General features: G+C 38.4%; 1 protein-coding gene across 4 annotated transcripts in view; it reads right to left on the bottom strand.

Annotated features, from left to right (window-relative positions):
- The window catches only part of SYBU (syntabulin), a 114,512-nt gene that overhangs the window by 77,560 nt on the left and 14,333 nt on the right, over window positions 1–22,619 (bottom strand). For 2 of the 4 annotated variants that reach the window (XM_059165756.1, XM_059165758.1), the window contains exon 1: window positions 30–158. The exons of the other annotated variants lie outside the window; for them this stretch is intronic. The gene's annotated coding sequence lies outside the window, so the exon portion shown is untranslated. Of the gene's footprint in view, window positions 1–29; window positions 159–22,619 lie in introns of those variants that run through there. 4 annotated transcript variants of the gene reach the window in all.

Genomic DNA, 22,619 nt, shown 5'->3' with positions numbered 1-22,619 from the left:
CCCGACATCCGCTCTCTCTCACGGCTCACCTGCGTATGCTGAGGGCTTCTCTGGACTCAGTCAAGGCTGACAAAGCACCATCTCCTAATCCTATCAGCTGTGGGAGCTAGCGCTGCCTTCTGTCTCAGTGACCCGATGTTGGGTGATCTGCACAGCAACAAGAAGCAGCTGACGTGCTTCACAACACGTCATGAGGAGAAGAAACTGCATTCTGGAGCATCCTGGGATTTTTTTGTGGTGGGGTGGAGACCCATATTTTTCTTACCGGGGGAAGAGCTGCCCATTTTCCCTTAGAAGCGTGTGTGAGTGATCAATGCTCCTCTTACTGTATGTGTGTTATTGTCACTATATGGTTAAGGGATTTGGATGCTGTAAAACTGTAATGAGTAGAATTCTTCAAGATCACTCCCTGAGGAGGGGGCCCGGAGAGTAGGGCACAGAGAGGGCAGTGGGTGACCTGCCAGAACTACCAGTGGGTTCACAGTGTGTCAGTTATCTCTGCTCTGCAAATGAGTCTTCAGTGAGAGGCATCCTTCAGATGAACAGGAATTAAGGGAAAGTCCAGGTAAACAGGGAGAGGCTGAGGGTTGGGGACTTTAAAGGATGATGCGGATATAGTCTTCCACCTACCCAGTGGGGTAGCATACATGAGGTAATCCTCCCCAAATGCCATCTGCTCCCTGTGGCCTTTTGCCCATTTTTGAGAATAGAGGGCGATACTAGCCAAAGACATAGGTACGGTGATTGTATTGAACAAACTGGGAACACGTGTTTGAACAAGTACGTATATACTTATTGGGACAGTAGATTAGAAGGACTGAAACTAAGATGCACTGGAAAGTATGAGAGTAAAGGTTGTCATCTGGATAGGAGAAACTGAGTCGTGACATTTACCTAATAAAAAGCTTCAAATGACTATACAAGACAGCAAATGTGTGGGTCTTACAGACTTGTAGAAAGGGCAAAGAAAGCTATCTCTATGGTAGGCATAGGAAGGCCTAAATCCAGAGGCTGAATTCTGAGCTGAGAAAAGTTCACCCTCCATTCTTAGGAGAACAAGAGACCAGAAGCATGAGAAGCACAGGGTGGTTAAAAGCTGCCTGAGCCCAGTGGGAGAACTCCCTACGGAGAAGATGAGGCTGAGACTCTTTTCATATGAAGCAGGGGCAGAGCAGGTAGCCAGGTTAGAGGCTCTGAAGGATTCGTTCAGCATCCACATCAGTCTTGGTTTAGAAAAGAAATTGATAATCTGTGTTCCCAGAAACGAGATCTGTGGCTAGATTTGAGTTACACTAAGATAAAAGAATCTGTTCTCCATTATATCATTTATTTCCATGATATTGTGCTTGTTTTCCGCTCAGCTTTCAACTAAGTGTTCTTCTTATTACTACTCATTTATTTTTGTAATTTTGCCTTTATTTCTGCTAAAAGATGGGAGGGGGAAGGATTTTGAGATTGTCTACTCAAAGGGTGCCGGTAGTATCGCAAGATGGAGCAGAGCGTCCCTAGCGGCCAACTTCTATCACAGCAGCTGCAGAAGTCCAGGGGAAACCAAGAACCACCAAACCCCAGGGGAATTTGGGAGTGGGGTGGGGGGAGGGGTTGCTTTATTTCCACCTCCTAGGTCATTGCTGTGAACCCTCTTCCCTCATCACCTGAAATCCTGTGACCTAATGAGTAAATTTAGCCCCTGCTAAATTTCCAATACACTGCAGAAAAATCTGTAGCAAAATATATCCAGAATTTAGGAACCTAGCTGATGTTTTTTCATCTGCCTGTGTCTTCTTTAGCTATTTCTAGAGCACTATTCCATCAAAGAAGAAAATAAGTACTTTTCTAAAAAGATAGATTTAATATTTTCTTCTACAAAAACCATGCCAACAAAATTTCGAAAAAAAAAATATTACTCATAATCTCATTGTCCTAACATCAATTATCCATACTCCTTCTGTTAGCATCTTTGGGTGTTTGTTTTCAGGCTTATCTATGGTGCATAAAAAACAGGACTTTTAAAATAAGAATAAAATTCTCACTTGAGGCCTCGTGATGCTATCACATCTGGCTGTTTCTGGATGGCTGTGGTAAACCCCCATGCCCACTGTTTTCCCAGAAGTTACCTCTGTTTTCCTCAGATTGGGCAAGGATATGAGGCTCTTGGTCCTCCTTACCATTGTTGACAAACAGCTGGGGCTGCATCCAGAACCTCAGAAGCTCAAGGTAGCTTCCCAGGTTCCTGGCCCTAGTGTTTACTGGCCCAGTCAAATATTTCAGGAAGAGCTGCCAGTGGTATGCTAGAGAAGAGCAAATTCAAGGGTTGAGAAATGACCTCAACTCAGAGGCTGATAGAAAAACATCTGTGTTCCTTTCAAATAGAAGCCCAGCTAGTAACCTGCTATAAGGGGATGCCGATTCAAGGGGCCACAGGAAAGTGAAAGGAGTTTCCGGAAGTCTGCAAAGACAACTATACTAAAAAAAAAAAAAAAAAAAAAAAAAGAAAGAAAAAATGAAGTTTAATAAAGAACATGGCTTCTCATATTCCATAGGGCTGGTGAGTCCTTTTTTGTGTCGTTGTAACTGGTAGTCTTAGACAAATAGTTTAATCCCTCTAGGACTCAGTATATGATAAGTGCATGTTAATTAAAAGAAGAAGGAAAAAGAAAAAAATGAAAGGAAGGGAGGGAGAGAGGGAGGAGGAAAGGTTGGTTGGCTGGAAGGTTATGTTGAAACCAGTTAATGTCTTTGGGAAAATCAACTTCTCTGATCCTCATTTTCTCACCTATAAAATGGACTTAATAACAGTAATTACTTCATAATACTGTTGTAAGGATTAGATAAGAATATATGCGAAGCCTATCATTTATGTTAGGCACATGGTAGAGCTTAATAGATGCCCTTTCTTCCTCAGGATCAACCACCATTTCTACCTCCTGTTTGCTTTTTTCATATTCTCCATATCTCAAAGATTTTTATTTTAGCTTTTATTAAAGAGAAACATCAAGTTTTTCCCCAGGTGACTTATGAGATAGAAAGAAACTGAATTTTTCATGGGAAAAGATATTGACAGGACTTTTGTTCCCAAAGTAAGATTTAAAAGGTAGAAGGCATGATAAATAGCGTGATTAGTATTTATTTCATTCCTATTCTGAGCCAGGCAATAGCTCAGGCACTGTTTCCAGAGTATTAAAAGATGAATGGTCTTTCCTGTCCTCAAGTATCTCACAGTCCAATAGAGACATGGGCAGGGCCATTGGCTGTTACACTACTCGTTGTGTTAACATCCTGACAAATGAATTCCCTGAGGGTTTGCCAGTGTCCAAGTTAGTCCGGGTCTGAGGCTTCCAGGGATGAGTTTTGAAATGAATTTCAAGGGATGAATAGGTCCTTTTATAATTTTGGCTCCTTTAGAGTTCCTTTCTCTTTTTCTCTCCTGTCTTTTCTGTCTTCTTTCTTCCTTCCCCTTCCCTCCCTTTCCTAGACCTTCTCCCTGCCACCCCCCGCCCCTTCTTTTTACTCTGAGAGACCTGCTGCCCTACAAACTGGTCTATGCTGAATTGATACAGAGAGAAGAAGCTTTAGGTTTTCCCTTGAATCTTTACTGTTTGACTCTAACCTTCTGGAAGAAATGGACTTGTCTCAGAGTTCTGATTACCTAGTATATAACATCAAGCACATACCTGGTGCTTCAATCAATATTTTAATTAGCAGGAATATTTAAAATTTCAAGAACACCATGTTATACTGCCACCTATTGGTTCATTAGTGAATTTTTCTCCTGACAGGTGAAGTCTGTTTGGTTTGCAACAGTCTGTCTTCATAAAAAACATTAGCAGCGTCTTTATTCAAACTTTCATTATTTTCAGAAAATTTTCAAAATTTAAGGCTACACGTAACTGAATACCAATGACTAGACTCACTATCCAGTGGGTATGGGATCATAAGTATGTGCTTTGTAGTGTGATCGATAATGGTTTGTTCAGAATGATTTTCTTTTATCTCCTGAGCCACCAAAATAGACAATCAAAGTGAGCCATTTTGTAAGTCACATTCAGAGAGTCCCTACTGTCTGTATTTCCAGACATATTTCTTAAAATTTTAGACTCCATATTTTCTGAGTAGTTTTAAGTTTATAGAAAAATTAAGCAGAAGGTATAGAGTTTCTATACACTCTTTCAAAGGAAAAAAATATAGATCTTCTAATTTTGGACACAATCCATTCCATGCTTTTTTTTTTCTTAATCTTTGGACACAATCCATTCCTAATTAAACTCCAGTTCTGAAGAAGGTGGAAGTAAGTGCCTATAAAATGATGGATCTACACCCCTCACTTCTTTTCTGCCCTTCTCCATACCCTCTACCTGCATGGTTTGCCTTCAAGATCTTTTAAGTTCATGGTGGACGCAAGGCCAAGATTTCTGGACCTTTTTCAGATACTCTGAACCTCGCCCTGAAGCCGAGCCCTGACCCGAGCTTCAGGTACACCCCACACACCTGCGGATGGATGATACAGCTAGCCCTTGCTCTCCAGCTGCAGTGGGACCTCGGTGCTGCCTGGCAATCGCTGTATGCCCCTGGGTCAGCATGCTTTCCTATTCTCCACAGAGTCTCCTTGAAACCCCCACACTTCAAATCTACCAGCCTACAACCTCCACTCTCATGCTATGTCATGCCCTCATCTCCTGATTGACAGATAAAAGCTATTAAGAAAACTCAGTCTCTCGGGACACCTGGGTGGCTCAGTTGTTAAGCATCTGCCTTTGGCTTGGGTCATGATCCCAGGGTCCTGGGTTTGAGCCCCTCATCCAGCTCCCTGCTCAGCAGGAAGCCTGCTTCTCCCTCTCTCCTGCCCCTGCTTATGTTCCCTCTCTCCCTGTCTCTCTCTGTTAAATAAATAAATAAAAACCTTAAAAAACAAAAACACCCCACTCAATCTCTCGCCTCCAAATCTACAAATTTGTCTGCTTTCACCCCATCCTCTCTATTTCTGGTCCTTTAGAACGGAAGTTCTCCCTCTTCTTACAAGGGTAATTGCTTCACTTGGGCTTTGGATCCCACCCTTTCCACCGCTTCAAGTTATCTCATCAGTCAGTCCCTCTAAGACTCCAGGTTTCTATTTCCTTATCTGTAAACTGGAATAATCACAGTACTTACCTCACAGGGCTATTAACATCAGAAGAGTTAATATACATGAAGAACCTGGAAGATTGTTTAGGGTATATTAAGCACCCAATAAGTGTTCTCTGTGATTATTAGCTATTTCTCCCTTTTTGCTTGTTAACTTTAACTTTTCTATCGGCGAATTCACATCATCATTTGAACATGCTGAGTCCTTTCACAACTACGTAAATGGCTCTCTTAAACTCACATCTCTCGAGTACTATCTAGTTGCTTCTCCCCATTCATCAAACTTCTGAAAAAGAATCTATGTTCACATGCTTCATACTCTCCCTGCCCCTTAACCCAAACCAATCCACTCACGTACGTGTACCCACCATTCTATGCAGAGTTCAGGCCCCAAGTCAAAAATTACCTCGCTATGGTTTGATCTAATGGTTAGTTTTTATCTCAATCTTGACCTCTCATCGACCTTTGAGATAAACACTCCCACACTTCTGAACATTGTTTTCCTTCCATACCTCAGTCCTCCTGTTTTTTCTTATTCCACTGTGTATCCTTTCTGGCCATTCCTTAAATGGCTTGTGTTCCTCGGTTTCTAGCCTTGACCCTCTCATGTCTTCATCCTACCCTCCCTCCCTAGGTAATATCTTTCTTTCTAATTGCTTCAATTACTATGTATAGGCAGATCTTCCATAAATTTTACAAATTCACATCATCTCTATTCTATGACTATGCCCTAATCCATCCAGATATCTTGACTTTCATATCCCATAGGGTACACAAATTCACTGTATTCCAAACTGAGTCTATCATAGTTCTTCAAAAAGCCAATCTTCTTTCTGTGTTCTCTAATTTAATAAATGCAATCATTTTACAGATCTGGGAAGCTGGGTGACACTCAGAGAGCATCTCTCTCCTTCACCTTTACAACTAATTGGAACCTAAATCAAATCCGTTCTGCCTTTTAATTATCTCTAAAACATTTTCATTTCTCTTCCTGCCTGGATTTCTTCCTTCCTTCCTTCCTTTCTTTTTTAAGATTTTTTTTTTAATTTAATTGACAGAGATCACAAGTAGGGGGGGGGGGGGCGGGAAACAGAGTAGAGAGCTAAGTAGAGAGCCCAAAACAGGGCTTGATCCCAAGACCCTGGGATCATGACCTGAGCTGAAGGCAGAGGCTTTAACCCACTCAGCCACCCAGGTTCCCCCTGCCTGGATTTCTAATCAGGCCTACAGACTTGTTCCCATTCAGTACATTTTTAAACAGTAGTCATAGTGATCTCTTTAAAGTGCAAATCTGACCACCCTCCACCCGACCCTGCATTTCCGGGCCCCAGTACAAGCCCTTCAATGTTCACCATTGCCCTGATGATAGCAGTCATACACTAACATATGGTATATAAGGTCTTTCATGATCTAATTCTTGTATTCTACCTTTGACTTTCACAAATGTTGTTTCTTCTACGCAGAACAGTTCCTAATCTCCAACCTCCACCTCCCACCACCACCATCTGGCTCCTACTACCCTCCAGCCAGACTAATTCGAAAATATGACTTGCAAGGGTCATGAATTTACTCCAGTCCTAAGTGTGAAATAATGATGAAGACAATGATTTCTGGCTTTGAAAATTCTTTCTGCTGTAACTGTAGGGGTATATAGTATTAGGGATATATAGGGGATATATATTAGGGATATATATAGGTATAAAGTGATATTAAGGATAAGATGAACACAGAAACTGTGTTAGCTTTTGGGCTAATCACACGAACTGAAGAGCAATTCAAAAGAATTTTTTAGTGATCAAGTAAAAAAATGACTTCCAAATTGGTGTATCTTGAAAAGCTTCTGCCCGAGAAAATACATACGTTTCATCCTATTTATTATAAAATATTAATCTTAGCTTCATTATTCTAATGGACTCACTTCTCTTGAGTGAGAATTCAAAGAATGCTCTTTGAAGTATTCCCATGACTCCTTGTTATAGTTTTCCTCCTGTTTTCCCCTACCACTTACTTGACTTTTTGTATTAAAATAGAAAACAATTCTAGATGAGAATTTAATTTTTAAAAAGACACTGGCATTTTAAATACTCATATGGTTGCACTGCTGCATTTTTTTGTTATAATAAACTCAGGAAAATGTTTAAATTTTTCAATTGTATATACAACTTCAGCAGATCTATTTTGAAGCTTGGAATATTTATAATAAATAGTTACGGGGGCAAGACAATATTAGAACACTCCACACTGCCAACCCCTCTTTTATTTTGAAGATTTTGTTTATTTAATGCCAGGACCCTGAGATCATGACCTGAGCCGAAGGCAGGCTCTCAACGGACTAGCCACCCAGGTGCCCCACTACCAACCCTTTTTAAATACACTTGAGAGTAGCCAATTTCCTAATGCTTGAGGTGCTAAATATAGAAGTGTGAGTTTGTTAAAACCAATATGCTTGCATTTATCATAGTAAGCACCAGTAATTTCTACATATCAATTACTGTTCTTTTTCTGCCTATGTTAAGGCTGTAGTTCCTGCATTGAGTTCTAAATTCAGAAACACCTCTGTGAAAGGACTACGAAATGTTGAAAATGGGGAATAAATACAGACCTAAGAATTTTCTGGTTTTCATTTTTGGATTTTAGTTTTGCAATAACAGATATATGAAATGATATATTTTGAAAATATTACAATGAAGATGAAACAAATAATAATTAGGCAGTTTCTGTAATGCTTACCTAAGAACTGCCTTGCAGAATTATACTTTCATGGCCACAAATCTTATCCTGTGAATTCCAGACTATTTATAAGTAACTGATTTTATTTATTCAACAAATATTAACTGAGACTTTCCTTGGTAGGTACAAAGAACTTAGGTAAATATTAGGGGACATTTAAGTAGTAAGCTTGGTAGTAGGAATAGGTATGATCTTTTAATTTTACTCTGTGCCCTCAGCAGTGTTTGGACATGTTCTAAGGCCATGGAAAATAAAGGCAGAATAATGAACTCCACCCAACTTAAGCCACACTGCATCCTTTTGGGCAATTTCTAAATAATAACATAAAATATAATCACTTTAACACTTACAGGATAGTGACATGACCTACTTCATATTAAAAACATCAAGAGACACCTGGGTGGCTCAGCTGGTTAAAACTCTGACTCTTGGTTTCAGCTCAGATCATGATCTCAGGGTCCTGAGATCGAGCCCTGAGTTGGGGTCCATGCTCAGCACAAAGTCCTCTTGTTCTTCTCCCTCTGCTTCCCTCCGCAGATTCTGCTTTCTCGAATACATAAATAAAAAATATTTTAAAAAATATTAAAACCTTGACTTCTACTTTTAAACTATATTTGAAGATAAAATGAAAAGTGCAAACATAAACATAACTAAAGAATGTTATTTATTAATACAGGACTTATGCGTTTTTTTTTTCTCCATAATGAAGAAGTGTGGTCAAGGGAAAATCAAGAAGGCAAGGCTTTCTTCCCTTGGCTGAATCCCTTGAATTCCTTTTCGGCAGAGCACTGTTTCTATAAACACTAAAAACTAAACAGGCACACAACAACCCCTTAATGATAAGAAATGTACTCACTTCTTCATTCTATTTTGCCAGAGTAGCTCTATTATTACACTTGACTACAAACCAGTCCCTTCTCCATAATTTATAGCTAGATCCAGAGATAATGGTGATTTACAGAGGGAGTTTGAGTAGAAAATTCTGCTGCTTCTTCTTTTTTTAATTAGGAGAATACGGTTCTCTTTCAAAACTGAGGTTTTCTGAGGGTCTTTTCCTAAAAGGTAATTTGTTTGTTCTGGTGAGCTTTAGTAAGGAAAGGCTGACCGCAGATCTGTAGTGACACAGTCCTGATGCCGGGCCTTCGGCAGAAATGCGCATTTCTGCACATTCAAGCCCTTTCTCAAGCATTTTATTCCTGTAACCTGACTTCATCCTTTCCTCTCTACTGTGGCTGCTGGAACTGGAAATGACTGCAGAATACAAATCATATGATAAATATTTGGGAATTTGTCTTTGTCGTTTTTCACTGTCACTGCCAAATTTCTGGCCTAGAGAGCTGTGGGAGGCTTTTCAACCTTTGAGCAATCCCATTCTCTAGCCAACTGAGAAGCAACCGCATGATTTAGTTGGAGTAGCCCTTCAGTGGGATTAATAAACACTTCGAGTTCTTTGTGTATTCGAGGCTTGCTTGTTTCTGGGTCAGAGTTTTATATCCAATAATTTTAAATACTGAGATGCAACTTCTTTATGGAGCCCCCCCAAAATGCGAGACACACAATTTTGAATTACGTGAGTATAATTGAGGACACTTTCTCTAAAATTTTTAATCATGTTATCTCCCATTTAGTCTGGTCCTACTGAAAGATGATACTTTTGGGTTTCTTACTGCATTCATTAGTTACTCACTGAGTGCACCATGTAAGATCCCTTTCTTGATGGTCATGGGTAAGGCAGCACATCTCAAGAAGTGATATGACAAAGAGCCAATCACACTGTCCCTCTGGAAGACAGCACTATTTGGAAAGTAGATCTACTATCTCAATAATAAGTAGAAAATGTAGGACAAATTTTAGACTAGTCAATATCTTCAGGTAGCCCTGGATTCTCACTGTAGGAATGGACTTGCAAACTTCTCTATGACCATGTTTTTTTTTTTTTTTTTTAAGATTTTATTTATTCATTTGACAGATAGAGATTACAGGTAGGCAGAGAGGCAGGCAGAGGGAGAGAGGGCGAAGCAGGCTCCCCGCTGAACAGAGAGCCTGATGCAGGGCTCGATCCCAGAACCCTGAGATCATGACTTGAGCAGAAGGCAGAGGCTTCAACCCACTGAGCCACCCAGGCGCCCTCCAATGACCATGCTTTTAAAGAGAGGGACTGGGGAGCGTAGGTGGCTCACTTGGTAAAACATCCAACTAGGTTTCAGCTCAGCTCATAAGCTCATGGGTCATGAGATTGAGCCCCGCATCAGGCTCCGCACTCTGCCGAGAGTCTGCTTGAGATGTTCATCCTCTGCCCCTCCCCCTACTCATGCGTGAGCTGTCTTTCTCTCTCAAAATAAATAAATCTTTAAAAAAATAAACTGAGGCACAAATGCAGGAAATTGGGGCTTTGCCTGCTTGGTTTTTTTTTTTTTTTTTATGTTGTAACTAGTGCATCTCATCTGATTTCTTTAGTATTGTTAGTCTTCCACAAATTCCGCTGAAACCTTTAATTCACAAAGACAAACAGGGGATATTTGATGGCAGCTATAAAGAGAAGTGTGGCAAAAATATCAACAACGTCGGTGTTTTCAGTATGTTCACAGCTGCTAGCTCTCTAAGTGGTAAAGACAAGGCATTGAAACTAGGAAAGCCACTTCCTGCTTGAGCAGATCAGAAATTTCTCTCTTCACTTAAAATTAGAGCTAATAGCATCCCTGTTACACTAATACATTTGTTTTTATATCTATCCCAAGTTCTGAGACTGTGTTAAGAATTACCCCTCAAATCTTCTGTATTCATCTGCTTGGCCTCTTTTAAGTTCCATAATTTAACATTTGGCAAAGGAGTCTTACCCATATATATAGAACATATACTTCCTCTCATAGGCATTAGTCTTTGTGTTTTCAGACCCATTAATAAGGTTGGAAAAGTGCTGGGTTTGCTGAACAGTTATCATCAGATCGTGTCTGACGGCTTTTCCGATGAGGTGGGTGAGCCTTATGTTTACTTTCAGCAGGCCAGTCTTGCCCCAGGTCTGCTCCGCGATGGACTTGCAGTTGGGCAATGAGAGAAAATTAACCAAGGGAATTTCCAGTTCAGCTATTGTGTAGGCAATAACAAACAACCTGACGATCTGCTGCCTCTTGTTTTTGCCCCAGCACCTGTAAAGTTTCTATTCATGACTGTCAAACTGAAGTTCTCCAGTGTAACATGGTAGGGACTTTTTCAAAGCTGATAGCTCTTTGTAGCTTTTCAGTGCCTAAGTCCTTTCTTACATTGTCCCTTTTCAATCAGGAACCCAGAATGCTGTTGACAAAAGCAGCCCTGTATTTCACGGTAGCCCAATTTGAATTTTTTCTTTTGTACACAGAGAACAATAGATTTTTACCAACCATAGCTCCACTGCCAGGTTCACAGGGCTCTTGACTTCTGCCTGCCACATTTAAACTTCTCCCAAACTAGGTGTCGCTTGGTTGTTCTCTTTTACTGTTCTTCATTTAATTTTTCTTCTCCTCTCTTCCAAATCTTATAGCCCTTTTGCAGTTCCCTATAAATAGGGGCAATCCAGTGACAGTAGGAGAAGGGAGAAATACATATTTACTATTATTAATTTGTTCTGGAAACAGAGGTGGGTGTTCTTATAAAACTGTTTCACAAGTTGGTTTAAAAAAATTACACTGCTAAGATCCTAAGTACATCTGTCATGCGAAAATACAAATGCTACATGGAAAGGACAAAGAAGTTAATTTTGCTCCTAAATCAACTTGAGTGTTTATGAATCAAGTAGCCAATTAGCCAAATAATTAGGATGAAATGACGAAAATAGACCTAATTCTGAGCCATCTTGTAGCTAATCCATTTGGCTTCATTTATCTCAATAAGAAATAGGTAGATATCTTTCCACACTGATTTCAAGTTTAAAGTAAAACCAAAACCGTATTTTTTGTTTGCAAATCAAAAAGTAAAAGCTCTTTTTCTTGTTAGGCTAGGAAAAAAGTTGGACCACGGTTACTTATGAATTTGTTAACTTTTTCTTTCCATTGATAGTTATAATAAATGGCTTTTATCAGAACGATGGTAGAAGTTACAAGTTATTTTAGTATCTGTTTCCTCATTTATATATATTGGAAAGATGAGTATATCAGACACTTTCTGGACTGTGTTCTTAACTATGTCAGGATTGTGTCTTATTTAAAAAAATCCAATTGAGGTTCCCACTTATTGTCTGATATCTGAATATTCACACTTACCATTTTTCAATGCTAAGTTTTTTTCTACAGCTCAAATGAGAATACATTTCCAAGTGCAGCATGGTCATCCTATCTGTGAGATTATCTGCCCAAGCATAGGAAAACCTTTAATTCAAGACTAATGAGAACAATAAAATGATCAACAAGAAAAAATAGAAATAAAAAATAAGATAGAAATTTAAAATAAAATAATTATCTAAGATAAATAACTAAAAATAAGAAAAAATGAAATAAAAATAAGATAAAATAAAACAGTAACCTAAATAAAAATAAAATAAGACATATTAATTTATATTATTTTCTACTCACCTGATAAGGATTAGTAAATATTTTTGACATTCTCATTTGACTCTAACCTCCAAATTATTTCTCTGCAAACGTTTATTGAGAAGTTCTGACTCTGCTATTACTTTTCTTTTTTAAAGATATTAATTAATTTATTTGACAGGCTCCCTGCTGAGCAGAGAGCTAGATATGGGGCTCAATTCCAGGATCCTGAGATCATGACCTAAGCAGAGGCTTAACCCACTGAGCCACCCAGGCCCCCATTACTTATCTTTTGATAAAATAAAAGGGAGGTACTCATTTCACAGTGAGTGGAACTGAAAAAAACATGAATTTCTGGGTATTCTCAAAGGAAATTCTAGAAACATACAGAGACTATAGATCCTTATCACACAAATCTATGGCAGCTTACTCTGAAAGTAATTATTAAATTCTTGACATCATATCTCAAAAAACATAAGATTAAACAGGAGAAGGCTGAAGCTAAAGTGATTAAAAGGAGAAAGGGAAACTAAAATGTTAAAAAAAAAAAAGTGAATGTTGCATGAAGAGACTAAAACTCCAAGGCCTCTAACTTGGGAAGGACCAACCCAGGTGCGTTTTAGACAGGAGTGTGCAGTTACACGGCTCTCATACCTGTCCACGCAGCAGCCTCTAGTAGAGGCCTATGGAAGAAGCACCTTCTGACCCTTGAGAAGTTAAGACAAAATCAGTGATCTCCAAGGTGCAGAGAAGTTCCATGGTCAGTGGAGGACAGCTGGAAAAATTATGCGTATGGAAGTGTCAGTGTGGCAATTTGCAAATAAGAAATTACGATATCAGGATTCCTGGGTGGCTCAGTGGGTTAAACTCAGGTCATGATCTCAGGGTCCTGGGCCTGCATTGGGCTCTCTGCTCATCAGGGAGCCTGCTTCCCCCACTCTCTCTGCCTGCCTCTCTGCTTAACTTGTGATCTCTTTCTCTGTGTCAAAGAAATAAATAAGATCTTAAAAAAAAAAAAAAAAACAGAAAGAAAAAAATTACAATATTTAATATGTGGAATGAAACCAGTGCCCTAATTTAGTTCCCAAGTCAGATGTTTGATTCCACCTATGTAAAAAATGCAATGCGAACGAGAGATCTACTGTCTAAAGTTGTAACCAAGTGCAGTTAACATGGTCCTGGATAATACAGATTAGTTTTAACTCAGAACAAATGGGTTTAAAAAGTAGTCTGCAGGCACAGATTGCATGGAGCACTGGGTGTGGTGAAAAAATAATGAATACTGTTATGCCGAAAATAAATAAAAAATAAATCAAAAATAAATAAATAAATAAATAAATAAAGTAGTCTGCAGAAGAATGGCAAATTGAAGTTCCTCTTCAAAGTGCAAGGAGAAGCTGACAAGGAAAGAATAGAGCTGTGTCTTCTCCCAGTATGAACTCATCATTAGCTTCATTATCAAGTGAAAACAAAGGAGAAAAAGTTACATACAAAAGGGCGTATGCTCAAAAATGGTGTCTTAGAGGTATGTGAGGAAAGAAGTTTGTAGAGCACTGGTCTAGGGTCATAGAAAATGAAATAGCCAATATGCATGCTTATCAAATTCATTACCTATGAGAAATAATATCTATGCAAAAATGCAGTCTTTGATATCCCTGGTGTATTTTCTTCTCTAGAGAACTTTTGAAATCTCTGTGACATATACTTGTCAAATCTAGATCTGAAAGCTGAGGGTTTTCATTTCCAAATCTTACCTGGACGCATGTACTTGCAAATACTGTCCTAAGTCCAAACTTTATTTCAAATACAAGTTATTATTTCTTACTCTCTTCAAATTAACTCCTCATCCCAAACTTATCTATGTCACCGTCTCTTCTTTGAACATGAAACTGAGACTAGTACAGATGTGAAGAGTATGGGATTTGAATCTAGGCTGCCTGGATTAAAATTTCTGTTCAAGTTCTATTTCCTCTATGAATTTGTTCCCTCCCTAATAAAACAGGGGAAATATTAGTACTTACATCAATAGATGTATCATGCAACTCAGGAAAATCCATGCAAAGGACACAAAACACTGGCACAGAGCAAATTCTCAAAAACATTAACTATTTTTTTTTTTAATCTGTGCTTAAAACTTTGGGGTCATTTTGACCATCTCACCCACATGTTTTAATTTTCTGTTTCAGTCAGTCACTGAGTCCTACCTGTTCTCTCAAAGCTACTTCTGGCCTTATTCCATGGCCCCTAACCTAAAGAGACATGCGCCCTTCCAACTTTGGCTAAACCCAACGGTCTCTGACATGGTCTTCCTTCTGCTATCTCTCCCTGCTCTAATCTGTTTCCCAGACTGGGCTGTGTGAGTCAAGAGAACCCCTCTTGTGGACTGTCTCCTCAAAACTCCTCATGGGCTCTCTGATGTCTACCAGAACATAATGTAAAACACGCTTCTGGCTTTAACAGCCTTCAAAGTTGCCTTCACTTTGCAGACCGAGTTCCTCGGTTTCAAGGCCTACTTTCAGTTTCCCTTTTCTGAACTGAAGTGTATGTCCCCTAGAACTTCACTCTCACTCTCCATTTGTTTCCTACTATCTGTTTCTCCTTTTTTTCTCAACCCTCAATTCAAAGAAAGCAGGTAATTTACTTTTTACCTTCCCAAAGCATCTGGCCCCAAACACAGTAAACAGATTATAAATACACACTTGTTGATCAGTTGATTTAAATATTTTACAATATAGGGGTGCTTGGGTGGCTCAGTGGGTTGAAGCCTCTGCCTTCGGTTCGGGTCATGATCCCAGGGTCCTGGCATCGAGCCCCGCATCAGGCTCTCTGCTCAGCGGGGAGCCTGCTTCCTCCTCTCTCTCTTTCTGCCTACATGTGATCTCTGTCTGTCAAATAAATAAATAAAATCTTTTAAAATATTTTACAATATAGAAAAAGTCATGGAAAATATTTCTCATGTGTTATTAAGGGAAACTTGGATCTTCACATATGCTCTTGACTTTTGAGGTGGAAATCAAGAAAACAGCGATCCTCTTCTTCAACACAACGTTTAATGCCAATGTCAGGGACTCTGCAAATATTAAGTGAATTGCACCAGGCACCAGAAATATAGAAAGACCTAAGACAATCTCTTCTCTGTCCCCTTCACATATATTTTTTGGGGGGAGTCATGTCTAGAAAAATATATGAATAAAAACAAGGGAATAAGGCAGAGAAAAGACTGACTGTGATAGAATAATAAAGGATGAAATAAGTAGGACTGTCTCCGGGTCAAACCTAACATGACATTTCCTAGGTACCATCTATCACGTTTAACCCTTATGACTGGCTTAAATATTGTCATTTTCATTTGCATTTTCATGTAATAGTAATAAATCAATTACCCTTTTGAGTTTGGTCACTGAGTGCATATTTTTGAAAAAATAAATTAGAGTTAATATATGGCCAAATGAATATTTGATAGAGGTTTTTTTTTTTTTTTTCACTGCCATGTAATTAAAATAATTCTGGTGATACATTATTATTCAACTTTGTCTTTCCTTCTTCCTAGCACACTTTTAAAGGTCTCTCTTTCACTCTCATTTTCACATCTTCTACTTGACCTCCAGTTTATATTTTCCAGTAACTTACCCCTTTTGTCCTCAAAGAAAGAGCCTAGGTACTTAGTGGCTCTGTTTAGTGCTGCTGATGGTTTTCCCTATTGAGTAGGTTGCAGATTGTCCTATACTCCTCCCACTAATTAGAGTTTAAATTTGAAAGTAAGAACTATAGCATTTGGCTTTACTGTAATGTCCACGTAATATTGCTCTCACCACAAACAGGGCTAACACATCACAAACAGGAATACATTTCCATTTAATGTATTAAACTAAATCAACAGGTAATGCAACATTTTGCATAGTGTTGACCGAAATGATTTCTGACTTTGGAAAATCATATACAGTGTATGTTAGGAAACAATAAATAAAAATTTGAGAACTCAGATAAAGGTATAGAGTTTATATAATGGCTGAAATCAAAAGAAAAAAAGTACAGAAGGGTATGTGCTGATCAATGGTATATGCATTATTTCTCAAGATGTGTTTCTAGAAACTCAGTTCTGTGAAATGCATGGAGGAAAAAAAAAAAAAAACCACTCCATTGTCAAAATGGACTGGGAGGGTCAGTCTGTTAAGCGTCTGATTCTTGGTCATGATCTCGGGTTGTAAAATCCTGCTGAGCAGCACAGGGCTCCACGCTCAGAAGGGAGTCTGCTCGAGATCCTTTTCTCCTGCTCTCTCTCTCTCATAATAAATAAACCTTAAAAAAAAAAAAAAAGAAAAGAAAAGAAAAAAGGACTGAAAAATGCTATATATCAAGTGGCTCTTTAAAAGTCCTTAATCCAATAAATGGTGCTGGGAAAATTGGACAGCCACATGCAGAAAAATGAAATTGGACCATTTCCTTACACCACACACGAAAATAGACTCAAAATGGATGAAGGACCTCAATGTGCGAAAGGAATCCATTAAAATCCTTGAGGAGAACACAGGCAGCAACCTCTTCGACCTCAGCCGCAGCAACATCTTCCTAGGAACAACGCAAAAGGCAAGGGAAGCAAGGGAAAAAATGAACTATTGGGATTTCATCAAGATCAAAAGCTTTTGCACAGCAAAGGAAACAGTTAACAAAATCAAAAGACAACTGACAGAATGGGAGAAGATATTTGCAAATGACATATCAGATAAAGGACTAGTGTCCAGAATCTATAAAGAACTTAGCAAACTCAACACCCAAAGAACAAATAATCCAATCAAGAAATGGGCAGAGGACATGAACAGACATTTCTGCAAAGAAGACATCCAGATGGCCAACAGACACATGAAAAAGTGCTCCATATCACTCGGCATCAGGGAAATACAAATCAAAACCACAATGCGATATCACCTCACACCAGTCAGAATGGCTAAAATCAACAAGTCAGGAAATGACAGATGCTGGCGAGGATGCGGAGAAAGGGGAACCCTCCTACACTGTTGGTGGGAATGCAAGCTGGTGCAACCTCTCTGGAAAACAGCATGGAGATTTTTCAAAATGTTGAAAATAGAACTTCCCTATGACCCAGCAATTGCACTATTGGGTATTTACCCTAAAGATACAAACGTAGTGATCCAAAGGGGCACGTGTACTCGAATGTTTATAGCAGCAATGTCCACAATAGCCAAACTATGGAAAGAACCTAGATGTCCATCAACAGATGAATGGATCAAGAAGATGTACTCGAATGTTTATAGCAGCAATGTCCACAATAGCCAAACTATGGAAAGAACCTAGATGTCCATCAACAGATGAATGGATATATACACAATGGAATACTATGCAGCCATCAAAAGAAATGAAATCTTGCCATTTGCGACAACATGGATGGAACTAGAGCGTATCATGCTTAGCGAAATAAGTCAAGCGGAGAAAGACAACTATCATATGATCTCCCTGATATAAGGAAGTGGTGATGCAACATGGGGGCTTAAGTGGGTACGAGAAGAATAAATGAAAGAAGATGGGATTGGGAGGGAGACAAACCATAAGTGACTCTTAATCTCACAAAACAAACTGAGGGTTGCTGGGGGGAGGGGGTTTGGGAGAAAGGGGTGGTATTATGGACATTGGGGAGAGTATGTGTTTTGGTGAGTGCTGTGATGTGTGTAAACCTGGTGATTCACAGACCTGTACCCCTGGGGATAAAAATATATGTTTATAAAAAATAAAAATTATATTAAAAAAAAAAGTCCTTAATCCAGATTAAACTATAAGGGTCCCGAAGAAATCCTGCAGGAAAGAGAATAATTTGACTATTGAATTCACTATTTCCCTAACCCATGTGACCATGGTAACTTTTCTCCTCAGAAAACGCTACGCTGGCAGTCCCAGTGTAAGAAGTAACACACTTCAGGAAAGGCCAGTACAGAGTAAGTGCTGAAGAAATTTAGGAATGAGACCACTCACAGTTGTAAAAAAAATTACTAAAATGTAATATTTTCAGTTAGATCTTGAAGACTGAGGTGAAGACTAAGGTAAATTGAGGAGGGGAGGCACCCCAGACAATGGGCACATTGTGAGAGGAAAAACAGAGGAGAGAAGAGAAGGTATTCAAAGGTTGTGTGGAAGAACCTCTTTGGGAGAAGCAGGAGGTTGCTGCAGGGTAGAAATGAGGAAATGGGAGGTCAACACTATGTAAATGATGATACATAGAATGATTAGCAAACTAGGTATACATTTTCTCTCACATAACCATAATTTCTAAAATGCTTGCTTGATCATGGAAGTAACTACTTAATTAAAACCTGAAGGGTCTAGGCCAGTGCCGTCCAATAAAAAAATGAGCTATACACATACTTTTAAATTTTCTACCAGCAACATTAAGGAAATAAAAAGAAATAGGTTAACTTAACAATACATTTTATTCAACCCAACATATCCAAAATACTGTCATATCAACATGCAATCAACATAAAAATTATTGGGATTTTTCTGGTTTTGGCCACATATCGAACACTATAATATTGCATAGAACAGATCTACCTATTTGGATAAATTGGATTAAACAGTTAATTTGGATAGTTTTCTAATACCATTGACCATGACTGTCAAGTTTTAAACTCTTTAAATTAGTATGACACATTTGCTTTCTTAGTTTTTGAAATTTATGTTTTATTTTTTAGCTGGATTTGATATAGGCAATTTAGGTGCCATTATAGATTAAAAGTGAAAAGCTCAATGCTCTCTCCAAATCAGCTAATTAATGTAAATAAATTACCTTCTTGTTCTCTTTTGGCTCTCTGAACTATTAATAAGTCAGGAAAAGTTAGTGGATTTGTGACAGTTAAACGCAAAGTCTCTACTACACATGCCAGCAGATTTGTAACCATATACATGTTCTATGAAACCGTTTTTCAGGTTTTTAGAATTTTAAATGATTCCTCCTGCTGGTACAATTTCTTCACACTTCATCACATTTCTAAATAAGTGATCATGTAACTGAAGATTTCATGTCCTGAAGGCATTATACCCTTGCTTCCAAATGCTTCGACTTAAAATACAAAGCAGTGTTAATCACACTTCCCATTTTTGAAACCACTGAGGCCATTTGGGGGAAGAAAAACTAGAAACCTGCTCTTCTGTTTTTGTTTTCTACAAATTCTCTCTACTGAGAGCTTGTACATTTCTTGCGAAGTTTCCAAAAGCACATTTAATCCCCATCAGACACTGAGTGAATATGGCACATTCTTTAAATGGAAGCTCTAGAAAATCTGCTGCTTTAAAAAGGGAAGATGAGCTCCAAGGCAACTGCTGTGCTTCGGGGCCCAGAGCTCTTCTCTAAACGACCAATGTGGACACGGAATAGAAATGGAAAATAGCCAACAACACAGCATAGTCTTTGAAAGTTCATGGCTTTACTCCAGGGTTTCTGAGCATCAGCACTATTAACATATTGGGCTGGGTAATTCTTTGTTGTGGGGGGCTGTCCTGTGCCCTGCGTCATGCGTCTCTAGCCGCCACTCACCAGATGCCAGCAGCACAACCCCCACACCTGCCCTCACCCTGGTCCTGACAAATCAGAAATTTCTCCAGACACTGCCAAATGTCCCCTGGGGGACAAAACTCTCCTTGATGGAGAACCACTGCGCTCTTCAAAGTCTGAAAAATATAGACTTAAAATTATACTAGAGCTCTAGCGTCAGGACAAACCCATTAATATATTATTATCTATGTTCTATATCTATCTGCTTTTCCTGAGAACTTGCAACTTTGGAAAATACATTAGTTTCATATACTGTTCTCTCGTGTCCTACCTTCTCAATCTCAATGATCTGGTTTTAGCCTGCCTTCTAATTTAAATTTAAATGCCCAACCTCATTCTTACCAGGAATTGCCATCTCATCATGATATCATATGGGTATATCAACATATCCTATATCATGATGATATGCTGACTTTCATATACAATCAATTGTTATATGCAACAGTGAAAAAACGTAGCAGCTTAAAACCCCTTAGATATATGTCAAGGGTATACATTGAAATTGTTTTTATAATGACCTGTACTCCTTAAATAAACAAGAAAAGCACTCAAACTTTGCTGCCATTAATTTGGTATTCTTCAGTAATACCACAAAGAAGATGCAGTCATTCATGTTTTAATTAGTACCCAAAACCTTTCCAGCTATATAAAATACCAAGTATTAATAAAACACTTCAAAGCAAGAAGTATACTTCTCTATCTTCTTTAAAATAGTTCAGGAATGAAGCATCTTATACTTACTACAGCCTATTCCTCATCATATGTAAAATTTGATCAAGCAAACATTTTAGAAATTATGGTTATGTGAGAGAAAATGTATACCTAGTTTGCTAATAATTCTATGTATCATCATTTACATAGTGTTGACCTTTGAAATGACAGGAGAGGCAGGCAGATGTATTATGAGGACAAGAACATGGCAATTTCATAGAGACAGCACCTGAACAATGTATACAAACTATTTGTTCTCTACTACCCTCTGGTGGTTTGTTTAAAAAAAAAAAAAGTAATAGTTAAAAACAAACAAAAAAACCCCAACCTTAAAGAACCATCCTAATCACTGATAATATCAATAGATACCATTTATTGGTAGACACTGTAGTAGGCTTAATGAAAATTCTCTCATTTAACCCTTACCAGTGGCTTGAGGTGGGTATTATGACCTACATCTGATAATTAAGGAAACCGAAGTTCTAAGTGTTGAAGTAACTTGTTCAAACTAATGTACCTGGTAGAAATTCAAATTCATCTCTTTTTAATGCCAAGGCTCAAGTTCATTGTGTGTGTGTGTTGCTGCTTCCTGGGCAACTCTTAATGAGAGCTGGCCGGACACCATGAGCCTTGTAATTCCAGAAGGCTAATGGACTTTTTGGCAAAACAGTCAAGTCTTGTCATATTCTCATTTACATAAATCAAAGTCAACTATTCAAGTTGAGAGAGAGAGAGATTTTTAATAGTGAAGCATTTTCCAGCTTGGGCTTGGGAGTCAACTTAGGCCTAAAAATATAAGCAATATGTTGTTTAATATTGCTTGTTTTGGGGCTTTATAAAAATGGTATCAAACTGTAAAAGAACTTTTTTTTTAAAAATGGGAGATGTGAATCTGTTATTTTTCTCCTTCTCACATCTCACTGAGCCACGTGTGTTTCTAATGGTTTAGAGATACGAATACATGTACAAGGGTTCTAATTATAAGCCAACAAAGCCCCCTGGTATTGAACTAACAAAAAGTGATGCTAGAAGGAAATCGGATGAATAATGAACTGACGAACAATTTAAAGAATTTTCAAAGATAATTTGAATTTTATTATTATTGTTGTTGCTGTTATTCACCCTGCGTGCTTTCTTTCCAACTTCAACCCAGCAGACAGTGTGATCGTGTCCCTTTTGTATGCACGGACATGTGTGAGGAGAATAGGGGGTAAGAGGTGATTTTAAGGGCTTATTACTCCATAATTTTTGACAAGAAAAGTGAAGCCAAAAAACATATTCTTCAAGGTATCATTTTAAGCAGCGAAATAGCATCCTCTTTTTCAGACCATTGATGGCAAAGTTGAATACATTTTAGGGGTTCTCAAGATGACTGAGTCAGGGCAACACTGAATGATAAATGTGGTTTTATTTTCAAATAGGAGAGTCCTTCAAAAGAGTCACAGTGAAAAAGATTATGCTGATAGCTCAAGCTCAGTAATTTATAACTTGAAATTCCCCTTCATTTTGCTTATGTGTATTTTGTGAGGAAATTATAAATATGTGTATTCAATTCAATTACATTAGACTTTAAGTACAAATGGACTGGGATTCATCACATGTCAAATATTTGAGTGCCTATGAAAGGAGAGACACTGAAAACAGCAAAATTTTTACCAGGTAGGAGAAATGTAGGCTTATTTCCCCGACTTATTTAACTACTCTGTGAAGTAAGCGATCTCTGAAACGGAAGATAATTATTGGCCCTGGCATAAATGCCTATAAAATCTGATTCAATCAATTACATTTACAGAGTATTATCATATAAAACATATCAGTGTGTTGAATTTCAAGTGGAAAACCTCTTGTTGTCATTTCTGATTTAATACCATGTGAGGTTTTATTCAAACACTATTTTTAATTTCTGGAGCGCAAGTTAGAGATTTAGAGATTCTACTAAGCAAAGTTCCTCTGGGGTTATTCTTTCCTCATCCCACTCCTCTTCCCCAGTCTGT

This window comes from Mustela lutreola, chromosome 3 (genome assembly GCF_030435805.1).
Source record: "Mustela lutreola isolate mMusLut2 chromosome 3, mMusLut2.pri, whole genome shotgun sequence".
NCBI classification, from domain to species: domain Eukaryota; kingdom Metazoa; phylum Chordata; class Mammalia; order Carnivora; family Mustelidae; genus Mustela; species Mustela lutreola.
This window is presented reverse-complemented; position numbering and strand designations above follow the sequence as displayed.